The sequence below is a fragment of the Schistocerca piceifrons genome, chromosome 11 (assembly GCF_021461385.2).
Source record: "Schistocerca piceifrons isolate TAMUIC-IGC-003096 chromosome 11, iqSchPice1.1, whole genome shotgun sequence".
Classification (NCBI taxonomy): Eukaryota; Metazoa; Arthropoda; class Insecta; order Orthoptera; family Acrididae; genus Schistocerca; species Schistocerca piceifrons.
In genome coordinates, this window is record NC_060148.1 from 136,111,789 (window position 1) to 136,126,277 (window position 14,489).

Genomic DNA, 14,489 nt, shown 5'->3' on the forward strand with positions numbered 1-14,489 from the left:
GTAATACCTTATTTTACTTTTGAATCTATTGTTTTCATTAAAGAACTTACTTTCCTGATGATTGAGAAATATGTGTGCAAGAACAATTGATAGGGTACTGCCCATGGCAAGACCTTCATTCTGTTGGTGCACTTTCCCATTGAATGTAAAGTAATTGTGAGACAATATTAGCTGGAACTTGTCCTTGACTTCTGATATTTCTGCAGTTAACATTTTTTATATGATATTAAGTTTTCAAAAATTACATCTATTTTTTCTTCAGTTGGTACATTTGTAAATAGGTTAGTTACATTAAAAGAGGCAAACCTGACACCTGCAGGAATATTTATCTCTTTAAGGAATACTGCTTCAGAATTTTGTTTAGTAATTGGGAGACTTTAAAAGCAGGTGTATTCCCAGAACTAACAGTAGACCTCAATGTAACTTGAGATTTAGGTTGAGGAGGAGGAGGAGGAAAGTAGTGTTTAATGTCATGTCAACAAAGAGGTCATTAGAGAAGGAACTCAAGCTCGGATTAGGGAAGGATTTGGAAGGAAATCGGCCATGCCGTTTCTAAGGAACCATCCCAGCATTATCCTGAAATGCTTTAGGGAAATCACAGAAATCTAAATCAGCATGGCTGGAGTTGTTAGAACTGTTGTCCTCCTGAATGCGAGTCGAGTGTGCTAACCACTGCAGCACCGTGCTCGGTCTCTCAGGTTGAGCTCTGTCTTTGGGCTGTGGGATTCATTAAAATGCATGTTTTTGCTTCTTTTTCTCTGAAGAAGAAATTACATTTATTAACCATTTTTCTGATTTTATTTTGGAAATTTATAATTGGATCTTGCTTGAGCTCTGTTACGTTATTTTCAGAAAACAGAAACTGCTTTAAAGATGTATTCATCGTTTTTCATAATTACTACAGAATTGCTTTCGTCAGCTTTCAGCATCATGTCATTGTTATTGAGTTTCATGATTATGCTGTTTAATAGCTTTCTCCCTTGATGCACTGCTTCAGTGGTTTGATAAACGTTACTTAAGCTTTCCTGAATAATTGTATTTACGTTGTGTGCTAGGACAGTCTGTTCAGTGTTATTAAGATTAGCTAAATAAGCTGCTTTTTTAATGTCTGTGATGAGGTTCTAAGTCTGTTAGTACTTAATCTGGGTTCTATGTTGTACTTTAGCGCTTTCCTGAGTAAATGTTGTTCTTTTACACTAAACGTGATATGAGTTTGGTTAATGACTCCTTTGTAAAACTGTTTTGTTGGATGGTTGGTTGTCTGGCTGCTGATGCAGCACCAGATCACCATTTGAGTGTGGATTCGATCCAAAAAGATCAGCATGAATACAGTTCTCCCTTCAGTTCTTCCTAATCGCAGTAATTTTTCTCATCTTTGATGTAGAAATGTCATTAATTGTCCAATTGTAATTATTTTCAAAACCTCAGACATTATAATCTCAACAGTATCAACTGTATTTTTTATCCTAGTCCTATTACGTGGACTATGCCACAAATTAATTAAAGGAGCCTTACAATGAGCAGAATAAAGGGTTGTAATTAACTATAACATTTGGGTAGCATTCAGAAAGTATTGATATAATCAATCAACCTTAAATAGAATAAGAAGCGAAATATTGCAGTCATTTTCAACCTCAAACATTGGTAAATAAAATACCCTTATTCTTATTAACTGAAGCCAAAAACAGGTGTATTACTGTTAATAATAAAATTTTAACTATAAAGTTCCAATTAAGGAGATGTAAAGCCAATATGAAAGCTGCAAACTTTTTATATTAGCAGTTAAACTCCGTTAACATTCCTAAAATTTATATTGTTAAAATGAAACATTACATTTTCACTGTAAAAATATTAACATTTGTAAATACCTAAAAGTAAAAATACGTCCTTAACATCTTCAGTGTCACACTCTAATTATAAGCTATTTAAGTATAAGAAAAATAACATTCTTAAAATTAACATTCAAAAAATAAAAGTTAAAAGATAAATCATAACGTTACAATCATCAACTCTGGATATAACCAATTAACTAAATAAATAATCTATATAAACCTTGGCCAACAAATAACTCACCCCAGCCATATCAAATGATTTTGATGATTACTAACCCAACTTAAAAGGAACATATTTAACAAACTTAGTTGAAGGAAAAGTTATAAATCATATAGAACCAGCAAATCTAACAAAATAAAGCATACGTGCAGAAAATAAATTGTGAGAACAATCAAACTTAGAAATACGATAACCCAAATAAGCACCTAAAACAACTATAATCGTCAAACTTCAAATAATAAAGAAAAGCAATCACATGAGGAATAGGGAAAATCTAACAAGACTACCACCAAAAACAGCAACAAATAATAAACGAATCATACCAAATGATATATATTAACCCTCATCATCAAAATAAAATCAAGAATAAAAATTATCCCTAGATACTGAATAGTAAACGAAAGAATAAGCAGCTGTTAAACCAGTAGAAAAAAACAATTAATTGAACTTAAACAATTTCAAGAATCAAGTCCTTTGAATAAAATCCTGCCAAAAGAGGTACCACACAGATACAAACTAGAAACATTAAAACAAACAGAAGTTAAGGGTATAAAATTAACAATTGATCCCATAAAACGACTATTTTGAGAATCCTTTAAATTATAAATTATTTAACCTGCACACACAAATAATAATGCCTTAAACAAAGCATGAACCAATAAATGAAAGAAATCTAACTTTAGATAACCTACAACCAAAATTTTTATTATTAAACCAAGTTGTCTTAAAGTAGAAAGCAATAATCTTCTTTAAATCAAATTCAAAGTTAGCACCCAATCCAGCCATAAATATAGTTACACAACCAATTAAAAGTAAAAAGCAACAAAAATTTTAAGTATCTAATATTGGTCTAAAACGAATCAATAAATAAACTCCAGCAGTAACAAGAGTAGAAGAATGAACTAAAGCAGAAACAGGAGTAGGAGCAAACATAGCAGCAGGAAGTCAAGAAGGAAAAGGAATTTGAGCTCATTTAGTTATAGCTGCCAAAACAATTAATGTAGCAATAACTTTTACTTCAAAACAATTAGAAATAAAATCATAATATCAACCACCAACATTTAATATTCAAGCAATAGAATTAAAATAGCAACATCGCCAATACTATTTGAGAGAGCAGTTAATATACCAGCACTATAAGATTTTACAATTTGATAGTAAATAACTAAACAATAACAAACCTAACCTAAACCAACCCATCCTAAAAAAAATTCTAATCAAATTAGAACTAATAATTAAAAACACTATAGGAAGAATAAATATTAAAACAATTATAATAAAACGATTTATATTTGCTTCTCCTGATATATAATCCTCCCTATAATAAATCACGAAAGAAGAAATACACATAACAAGACATAAAAATAAGAGATATTCAATCCAAAATTAGAGTTATAACAACTGTAGAAGCATTCAAATTAAAAAGTGCTCATTCAACACAAACTCTACAATCAATTATTAAATAATAAATACCTAAAATAAAAATTATAGTTCCAGAAAAGAACAAAGAAAAAACACAAAGAACAAATACAACATAAATTCATGGCCTAAGATGAGAAACTTCATATCATTGATTCCACAAAACAATATTTTAAATTGAAATACTGAAGCAATGTATACAAAGATATACTCACCCATTAAAGAAAGAATATTCAAAGGCAATCAATACAAAAGTAAAAGATGAAATTCACAAAAATAACCAAGAGAACAAGTATAAACCCCAGAATAATCATTTCCATGCTGTGAATAAGAATATATATACAAAGTATAAACAGCTCCAAAAAAGATAAAAAGATTAGAGCAAATAATCTAAAAGAAGATAAAGACATAATTCTATTTAATAATCTTAAGTTCACCTACCAAATTTAGTGATGGAGGATCAGCCATATTTGATGATCTTAAAAGGAATCACCATGAAGCCATTCTAGGTATTAAATTAATTGAACCCTTGTTAATTAATAATCTTTGTGTACCTAAATGTTCATAAATAATACTAGATAAACAGAATAGTCCAGAAGAATATAAACCATGACCAACCATTAAAGAAAGTGAGCCCATACAACCACATCAATTTATAGTTACCAATCCACCAATAACCATTCTTATGACCAACAGAAGAATATTCAGTTAAAGACCCCAAATCAACCTGACGAAAACAAATAAATCTAATAACTCCACCAGATAAACCTAAATATAATCAAAAATAATTAAACCTTAAACCCAAAAAAGAAATAACCTTAATGAACCAAAAATATTGATGTCTTAACTAAAAAAGCCACAATTAGAAATACATAAATTATAAAATAAACCAATAAAGGGAAATACAAAGTGTTAGAAAAATCATGAACCTTAAATAAAACGAACAACAAAGGTAATCTAGCAACCAAAGTATAAAAATTAAACACCAGCCTGCAAACGCTCAGGCTGATAACCTCAACCTAACATCAAAAGCAAAGTAGGAACTAATATAGCCTCAAAAAATATATAAAAACTAAGAAGATGCAACCTAGCAAATGAACAATAAAGCATAATTATTAAAATTAAAACCATAAAAGTAAACAATTAGAATGATAACTCAAATAAACTGAATCTCTAGCAGTAATTATTAAAGAACAAATTCAAAAACTCAACAAAATTAAACTAAACGAAAAATAAGCAATACCAAAATAATATCTAATAATATTTAAATCAGCATATGAGTACACACACATTATGAAACAAAACTTGACAGAAACATTAAAGAATTATTTAATAAACAGAGGGATCAAAAATAGTTACAAATAAATACTGTAACATGAAGATAACCCAAAAGAATTAAAAAAATCGTTACCATGAGACCGAATCATTGAAACCAAAATAGAAAGACCGAAAGCACCTTCACAAACAGAAAAAACTAAAACAATAACTGGAAAGAAATAATCATAACCAAATTCAATAAGAAAAACAATAATTAATATAAAGAAAGAAAGAACAATATACTCCAATCTCAAAAGAACCGTTAATAAATGCTTACATTTAGAAGAAAACATAAACACCAGCAAAATATACCAACAAAGATGTAAAAACAGAGAATATAAACATTAGTTTTAATAGTTTAAAAAAAACACACCGGTGTTGTAAATGGGATATAAGTGTAGCCCCCACTTTTAAAACTTCAGAGGTGGAAAGCTTCCATCGTCGGTCCAGAAAACCGATATTTTAAATAAACCAACCCCTGAAATGATTAAAATAATAATTAAAATACTGTCAAACGTAATAAATATTAATTTTATTAAATTAAGACATCCAATATCAATAATACTTTTCATTAACATTCAAACTTTCTTAGTTGGATTAGTAACAGAAACAATAATGGAAAGCTGTTGACTATCATATATTTTATTCTTAACATTTCTTGGTGGTATATTAGTTCTATTTATTTATATTACAAAAATTGCATCAAACGAAATACCTCAACCTAAATCAATTACCTTAATCATCACCCTAACAATGAGTATTTATTATATCAATATTAATTATCCTAGACATAACAATATTTATAGACTTCTTCAAAAATACTGAAACTATAAATATTGATAATTCAAGCAACTATCAAGAAATAAGAATATCCTTAGAAAATTTTATGTAGTAGACTAACATTCATTTTTGGTGCCTGAGTGTGATTTCAGTCTGCATTTTATTTACAAGTCTTTCTACATACTACTTAGCAGCTTTTAGTTCGAATGGTGTAGAGTATTAGGTAATTGTAAATAGGTGTTACAAAAGCACTTAACAATATCTTCTTTCTTCTTATACTACGATTTTACTTCTGACTTCTTTCACATTCTCACATTTCATTTTGGCAACCTGGGCTGCAACATACTTGTCTTTGATCTTCACTTTGACATAATTAGGACGAAATCCACATGGTAGACATTCTTTGGTGAACTTAATTCTAGCACTTTCTTTCATGAACTTTATTTTGTAATTAGTGTATGAGTATACTGCTTTCAGTGCCTGGCTGGTCAAATTCAATTTAATCTTATTCATATTTTGCAGCTTCAAACGTGACTGTAGTCAACACACTCGAGGTATGAATTAAAAAACGCCTTCTGTCACAATGTTTCGTGTTTTTTCAGTACATTATGCATATCTGACCGTGTGGGGCCATCTTCAGGTGTAATTCGTCTTAATACCTGCTTTATTTGTCCTCTTGCATGAGATCAAATGCATATTCCTATCATGGAAATGTTTGATGTTCAGATCCCAATTTTCGTAAGCAACACGCAGAAAAATGTGCAAAATAGTAGAAAAGTTGAATAGTGTAAACTTATCCAAGTAATCCAAGAAAAGCGTTTTTAACACTTTAGTAATAGCGTAAGTTTTCTGCTCCATCGTTTCCAAGCATACCATTTCATTTGAGAGGCACCTCTCCGAACACGTTTGGGAACACTTCACAGATGTTTTGTACGTGGAGTGATCAAAGGTACGTTTTTCATAGTGCTAAAGATATAATTATTAAACAGTTGACGTAAGCAGGAAATGGCTTCATAACATATCTTCAGAATTACAAAAGTAACTGTGGCTTGCGAAATCTGTTTGTTCATTTAACATAAACTCTGGTATTTGATTTTCTGCAGGTGTATCTCCAGTTGTTCAAACAGATTTCGGGTCTTACCATTGGCTACATTAAGCAGTACTACCAGATTGTTTTCTGGATTGATGACATGCTTCGTTTCCAACATATGTTGTGAAGTGACTGATTTTTTTGGAGTGATTGAGCCTGAAAGAATTTACATGTTCCTGAGAACTGGTTTTGAAGTTTCTGCTTTTTTCCTAATTTATTATTACCTAAGAATTAAACTGTTACAATTTTCTTTTTCACTTTTCGCACGTATTTCCTGCGTCTGACTTTGCAAATTCATATACTAATATCAAACCTTTTCATGACAAGAATATGCACTTCATCCCTCTCAAGAGAACAAATAAAGCAAGTATTAAGACGAATTACACCTGAAGAGGGACCCACACGGTCAGATATGCATAATGTACTGAATAAAACACGAAAAATTAACGGAAGGCGTTTTTTAATTCGTACCTCGTGCATGTTCAGTACAGTCGCATTCGAAACTCCAAAATATGGATAAAATTAAATTGAATTTGCCCAGCTGGGCACTGAAAGCAGCATACTCATACAGGAATTACAAGCTAGTGTTAAATTCACCAATGAATGTCTAGAGCTCAAGCAAGATCCAACTATAAAATTCGTAAATAAAACAGAAAAATTGTTAATAAATGCAATTTCTCCTTCACAGAAAAAGAAGCAAGAACTTGGATTTTAATAAATCCCACAGACCTAAGACTGAGCTCAACCTAAGACCCATAAATAGCAAGTTACATTGAGGTCTACTGTTATTTCTGGGAATACACCTGTCAAAGTCTCCCAATTACTAAACAAAATTCTGAAGCAGTACTATGTATTTGATAAATCATACTCAGTTAACATTAATTTTAGTTCCTTATTCCTTAAAGACATAAATATTCCTGCAGGTGTCAGGTTTGCCTCTTTTGATGTAACTAACCTATTTACAAATGTACCAACTGTAGAAACAATAGACGTAATTTTTGAAAACTTAATCACATTATAAAATTGTCCACTGCAGAAATATCAGAAGTCAAGTACATGTTGCAGCTAATATTGTCTCACAATTACTTTACGTTCAATGGCAAAGTTCACCAACAGAATGAAGGTCTTGCCATTGGCAGTACCCTATCAATTGTTCTTGCAGACATATTTCTCAATCATCTGGAAAGTAAGTTCTTTAATGAAAACAATAGATTCAAAAGTAAAATAAGATATTACTGGAGATATGTTGATGATACCTTTGTTCTATTTGATGGAACAAAAAATGAGTTCAAAGAACTACTAGCAGTATTCAATTCTTTCCACAAACACACAAAATTCACAGTAGAACATGAGGACAACAAAAGCATAAATTTCCTGGATCTTAAAATCACCAACCATCAACGAAAACATAAGTTAAACACACACACACACACACACACACACACACATTACACTGGACAACTCATATCATCCACCATGCATAAACAAGCCGCATTTAGGTCCATGCTACACAGAGGGCACTACCTTGCTGTAGAAGGAAACACCCTCAAGAATGAGGTGGATACAATAGAGAATTACCATAGGCAATGGCTACACAACCAAATCAATTGACAATTTAGACAGACAAATACACACAAGCAAGACAACAAATGACAACACTATTAAAGAAGAGAACATATTCGCCAGTCTCCTGTACCTGGACCCCCATCTCACAAAAATAACTAACCTTTTAAAAAAACGACAAATGTAACAGTTTCATTCTCAACTAATAATAAATTAGGAAACTTACTCATCGATAACATAAAATGAAATATGCATACAAACAACCAAAACAGTTGGGTGTACAAAGTATCACACCCCAGTTGCCCTGCCCACTACGTAAGGAAAGCAAGCAAGAACTTAAAAACCCATTTTTAAGAACATGTATTTACATGCTTTTGAACAAACCACTCATTTCACAACACATTTTGGAAACGAAACATGTCATTAACAATGTAGAAAACAATTTTGTAGTATTACATAATGAATCCAATGGTATGACCCTAAATCTGTTAGAACAATTGGAGATACACCTCCATAGAACCAAAAAACCAGAGTCGGTGTTAAATGAACAAACAAATTTCGCAAGCTACAGTTGCCTTTGTAATTTTAAATACCTGTTCTCAAGTTGTTTCCTGCATATGCCAGTTTTTTCCTGCATATGTCAATTGTTTAATACTTGTATCTTCAGCACTATGAAAAATGCTCCTCAGACCATACCATGTAGAAAAACATCTGCAAAGTGTTTACAGACGTTGTTCAGAGAGGTGCCTCTTGAATAAAATGATATGCGTGAAAACGATGGAGCAGAAAACTTACGGTGTTACTAAAGCGTTAAAAACGCTTTTCTTATATTATTTGGTAAGTTTACACTATCCATCTTTTTTACTATTTCGCACATTTTTCTGCGTGTGGCTTTCGAAATTCTTAACCTAACATCACACCTTTGTATGACAGGAATATGCATTTAATTTCATTCAAGAAGACGAATAAAGCATGTATTAAGACGAAATACTCCTGGAGATGGACCCACATTGACCGAAATGCATCGTTTATGGAATAAAACACGACAAATTGTGACTAAAGGCGTTTTTTAATTCATAACTCGAGTGTATTCAGTACGCGTTTGAAGCTGCAAAATATCGATAAAATTAAATTCCTAGCTTTTCGGTTGAACGATTAAATTGTGCCACACTGATTTTTCTCTGGTGTGGTTCTTTCTTTCAACACAGCATAATATAAACATGAGAACTAAATGGGAACAGCTTTGTGTTGCTCTGGGATAAAATGTTTGATACCCACAGCAAGTGTAGATTTAATATTAGAACAAAATGAATTTGTAAGTACTACCATTTTTCCTTCCATGTGGGCTAGACTATCAGCTTGCTCCTAGAGTGACACACAGAAAAATGAGTGAATTAAATCTTAAACAGCTTGTATGCTTATGCTTAGTTTAAGATTTAAAGCAATCAACCACACGATAATGAAGGCACACTATTTTGGATCAATAATTAGAGGAAGGTTTCATATTCAGCAGTTGAGTACTGGGTGTAAAAATTCCTGTCTCATCAACATTAATGTAAAATATTTATTATGTAACAAAAGAAACCTTTAATATGCTTATAAATTAGACCATTCATAAAAAAATGGCTAAATGTATGCTAAAAGAACTTTAATCCACATGTCAAGCAGAGGAAGAACCGTAAATGGATGTGCATTTAAAATGTAATCACAAAAATTCAGTATTGAAAATTTGTTCATTTGTCTTTACAAAAAAACCACATGATTCCTGGAAGTCCTGCAGTCACTGGCAACTGGCATGGCAAGTCATATGGAAATGCCAGCAGGTGGACTAGTTACACTTCATAATTGCCACCATGTGTCCGGAAAGAATTTCCTCCATTGGTATACTGTATGGGAAACACCACGTGGACCCCCCCACCCCAGGGGGTCCACAACTCTTTTGTGGATATGTGTGTGGCGAGCACGGGACTCCGAGCTAATGTGGCCCTCTTTCCTTTCTGGACTGCATACCTTCCTTTTCCACATCCCTCCCCAGCCCCCATGTCCCTCACCTCACCGCACCTCGCCTCTGCCTCTGCCTCTGCCTCTGCCTCTCCACTTCTCCTTCTCCCCCTCTGGGAGTATGGATTGTGCCTATGTCCAGAGACGGACGCTCATAACTGTAAGACAGTCTCTCTTCTTCACTTTCTCCGCTGGAAAGTCTGTCTGTCCTTCTGTTCTCCTTGTCTCTTCTCCTTACCCTCTTATCCGCTGTGGCGTTCGAGACCTCTCTTCCTTTCCTTTCCTTTCTCTTTTTTCCTCTCTGTGCATGTCTGAAGGCCGACCCATGCATTCCCACGTGTAGCCGGTGACGAGGTAACGCGTAATTCCCAGCCCCGGGTAGACAGGTAGGACACGTACGTACCCCCTGGTAATGGTCTAGCCCTGGGAGGGGTGATTACCCGAGCTGGTACCTTCCGAACGTGCCGATTGGTCCGTCCGTCCGTTTCTCGGCTGGTGTGACCTGAGGTGTGGACAATCACCTAAGGGGGGAAAGCCCTCAGAGAGGGCCCCCACAAGGAAGTAGCGCGCCATTGGCGACGCTGGTAATCATGAGGGATACTTCCGCAATGGTTTCCTCTACGACTACAATTTTCGCTCACAAGCGAAAGTTAAATGAATCTCGGTCACATACAATTCTTCCATCAGTGCCACAGTTCCTTGTTGTTTCTCGGTTGGACGGAGGTCACGACTTCTCCACAGTAAACCTTTTCATCATTCAGAAAGGTGTCGATGCAGTTGCGGGTCCTGAAAGTCTTGTTCCTGTTTACGAAACAGCACCTTGTAATTAGAAGCAGTCAGTGCCTTCCTGGCACAAAAATTGCTGCGAACTTCCCTGTCCAGGTGGAAGCGCACTGCATACTAAATTCAGCTCCCTCCACGGATTGTCTGACGAGGAAATTCAAAACTACCTGTCTGACGAGGGTGTAACGGCTGTTCATCGAGTCTTGAAAAGGGTTGACGAGGACTTGGTTCCAACCCTTATTATCTTCTTGACATTTGACAGAGTTCAACTCCCATCGAACATAAAAGCGGTCTATGAGATAATTTCAGTTTGCCCTTACATCCCCAACCCTATGTGTTGCTATCGGTGTCAGCGGTTCAATCATACCAGCCAGTCGTGTTCCAATCTGGCCAAATGCATTTTATGTGGCAAGGCTGCTCATGAGGGTGCTTGTCCACCTCCATCCCCTCGTTGCATCAACTGTTTGGGTGACCACACTGCTGCCTCTAGATTGCCCCATTTTCAGAGGTGAACGGTTTATTCAGGAAATCAGAGTGAAGGAAAAGGTGTCGACATTTGCTGCTCGTAAGTTATTTGCCAGTAAAAAGCCCACTTTGCCTCTCACAGGTAAATATAGCACTGTCCTTGCATCTCCTTGGCCCACTAAGGTGGCCTGAGCTCCCAATTGGTGCACATCGACAGTGCAGAAAGGTACGTATATGGCTTCTTTTCTGTGTTTACTTCGTAGATTCTTACTTAAATTTCGTGTGAGTTTCGTATAGGAGGTGTAATTTCGAGTTTCAGTTACTGTAATCGTAAATTCAGGCAGACTGTGGCGCAGTCGTTAGGCATTTGTTTTGTAATGGAGGCCTTAGGGATATGGCGGCTAAGGAGGGGAAGAAATCCAGTGTGCACTCCGTGTGCATTCCGGGTGGAGTCATTCCTGATGGGGAAAGGGTCCTTCCGGATGCCATGAAGAGCACAGGGTGCAGGCAGCTGCAGGTGGTGGCACATGTCAGCACTAATGACGTGTGTCGCTTTGGATATGAGGAAATTCTCCCTGCATTCCAGCGGCTATCTGTTTTGGTGAAGGCTGCCAGTCTTGCTTAAGAGATGAAGGCAGAGCTCACCACTGCAGCATCAATGACAGAACCGACTGTGGACCTTTGGTGCACAGCCGGGTGGAGGGTCTGAATCAGAGGCTCAGGCGGTTTTGCGACCGTGTTGGCTGCAGATTCCTTGACTTGCGCCATAGGGTGGTGGGGTTTCGGGTTCTGCTGAATAGGTCAGGAGTTCACTACACTCAGCTGGCGGCTACACGGGTAGCGGGGGCTGTGTGGCGTGGACTGGGCGGGTATTTAGGTTAGAAGGCCTCCGGAAAGTACGGGGTGGGCTGCAATCTCAAAGGGTGCATGGCAAATACAGGACGTTCTTGGATCAAGGAACAGTCTGAATTGTAGTTGTAAATTGTTGTAGTTGTGCTGGGAAAGTCCCTGAGCTTCAAGCGCTAATAGAAAGCACAGAAGCTGAAATCGTTATAGGTACAGAAAGCTGGGTAAAGCCTGAAATAAGTTCTGCAGAAATTTTTACGAAGTCTCAGACAGTGTTCAGGAAAGATAGATTAGGCAGAATTGGTGGTGGAGTGTTTGTGTCTGTCAGTAGTGGTTTACTTTGTAGTGAAGTCGAAGTAGATACTCCTTGCGAATTGGTAGGGGTGGAGGTTATATTTAACAGCCGAACTAAGTTAATAATTGGCTCCTTCTACCGACCCCCAGACTCCGATGATATAGTTGCTGAACAGTTCAGAGAAAATTTGAGTCTCATAACAAATAAATACCCCACTCATGGTGGGGCCTTCAACCTTACCTCGATATGTTGGCAAAAATACTTGTCAAAACCGGTGGTAGGCAGAAAACATCTTCAGAGATTGTCCTAAATGCTCTCTCCGAAAATTATTTCGAACAGTTAGTCCACGAACCCATTGTAAATGGTTGCGAAAACACAGCATGGTTTCAGAACTCATCGTTCTTGTGCAACGCAACTAGCTCTTTATTCCCACGAAGTAAAGGCCGCTATCGACACGGAATCTCAAGTTGATTCCGTATTTCTATATTTCTGGAAAGCTTTTGACACCGTTCCTCACAAGCGACTTCTAATCAAGCTGCAGTCCTATGGGGTATCGTCGCAGTTGTGCGGCTAGATTCGTGATTTCCTGTCAGGAAGGTCGCAGTTCGTAGTAATAGACGGCAAATCATCGAGTAAAACTGAAGTTATATCAGGTGTTCCCCAGGGAAGCATCCTGGGACCTCTGCTGTTCCTGATCTATATAAATGACCTGGGTGACAATCTGAGCAGTTCTCTTAGGTTGTTCGCAGCTGATGCTGTAATCTACCGTCTAGTAAGGTCATCCGAAGACCAGTATCAGTTGCAAAGCGAGTTAGAAAAGATTGCTGTATGGTGTGGCTGGTGGCAGTTGACGCTAAATAACGAAAAGTGTGAGGTGATCCACATGAGTTCCAAAAGAAATCCGTTGGAATTCGATTACTCGATAAATAGTACTATTGTCAAGGCTGTCAATTCAACTAAGTACCTGGGTGTTAAAATTACGAACAACTTCAGTTGTAAAGACCACATAGATAATATTGTGGGGAAGGAGAGCCAGAGGTTGCGTTTCATTGGCAGGACACTTAGAAGATGCAGCAAGTCCACTAAAGAGACAGCTTTCACTACACTCGTTCGTCCTCTGTTAGAATATTGCTGCACGGTGTGGGATCCTTACCAGGTGGGGTTGACAGAGGACATCGAAAGGGTGCAAAAAAGGGCAGCTCGTTTTGTATTATCACGTGATAAGGGAGAGGATGTGGCAGATATGATAAGAGAGTTGGGATGGAAGTCATTAAAGCAAGGACGTTTTTCGTCGCGGCGAGATCTATTTACGAAATTTCAGTCACCAACTTTCTCTTCCGAATGCGGAAATATTTTGTTGAGCCCAACCTATGTAGGTAGGAATGATCATCAAAATAAAAGAAGAGAAATCAGAGCTCTATCAGAAAGGTTTAGGTGTTCGTTTTCCCCGTGGACTTTTCAGGAGTGGAATGGTAGAGAGATAGTATAATTGTGGTTCGATGAACCCTCTGCCAAGCACTTAAATGTGAATTGCAAAGTAATCATGTAGATGTAGATGCAGACTTGTGATCTCACCTTTAGTGCCACGATCGTCAGATCGGCCAGCGCAAAGGTCGTCCATTCGACCTCTCCACTATCACCTGCTCACTCTACGACTCACCCTTCATCCTCTGCTGAATCGCGAGCCCCAAAATCAGACATCCGGCATTCAAAAAGGAGCCTACTCGTCAAGATTTTTTTATGTACCCTGACTTCACAACCGTCGATTCCTCCCTCATCTCAACGTCCTGTTTCCAAGAAGGCTCATAAGAAACCCAGTTCCTCTCCTCCTCCGCCGCGGCGTGTCTCATCTACAGCGCCACCTGGCGGTAACCGCCC

General features: G+C 36.6%; 1 pseudogene; it reads right to left on the bottom strand.

Annotated features, from left to right (window-relative positions):
* Window positions 1-665: 665 nt before the first annotated feature.
* On the bottom strand, window positions 666-8,136 carry LOC124719808 (annotated as a pseudogene).
* Between the last annotated feature and the right edge of the window lie 6,353 nt (window positions 8,137-14,489).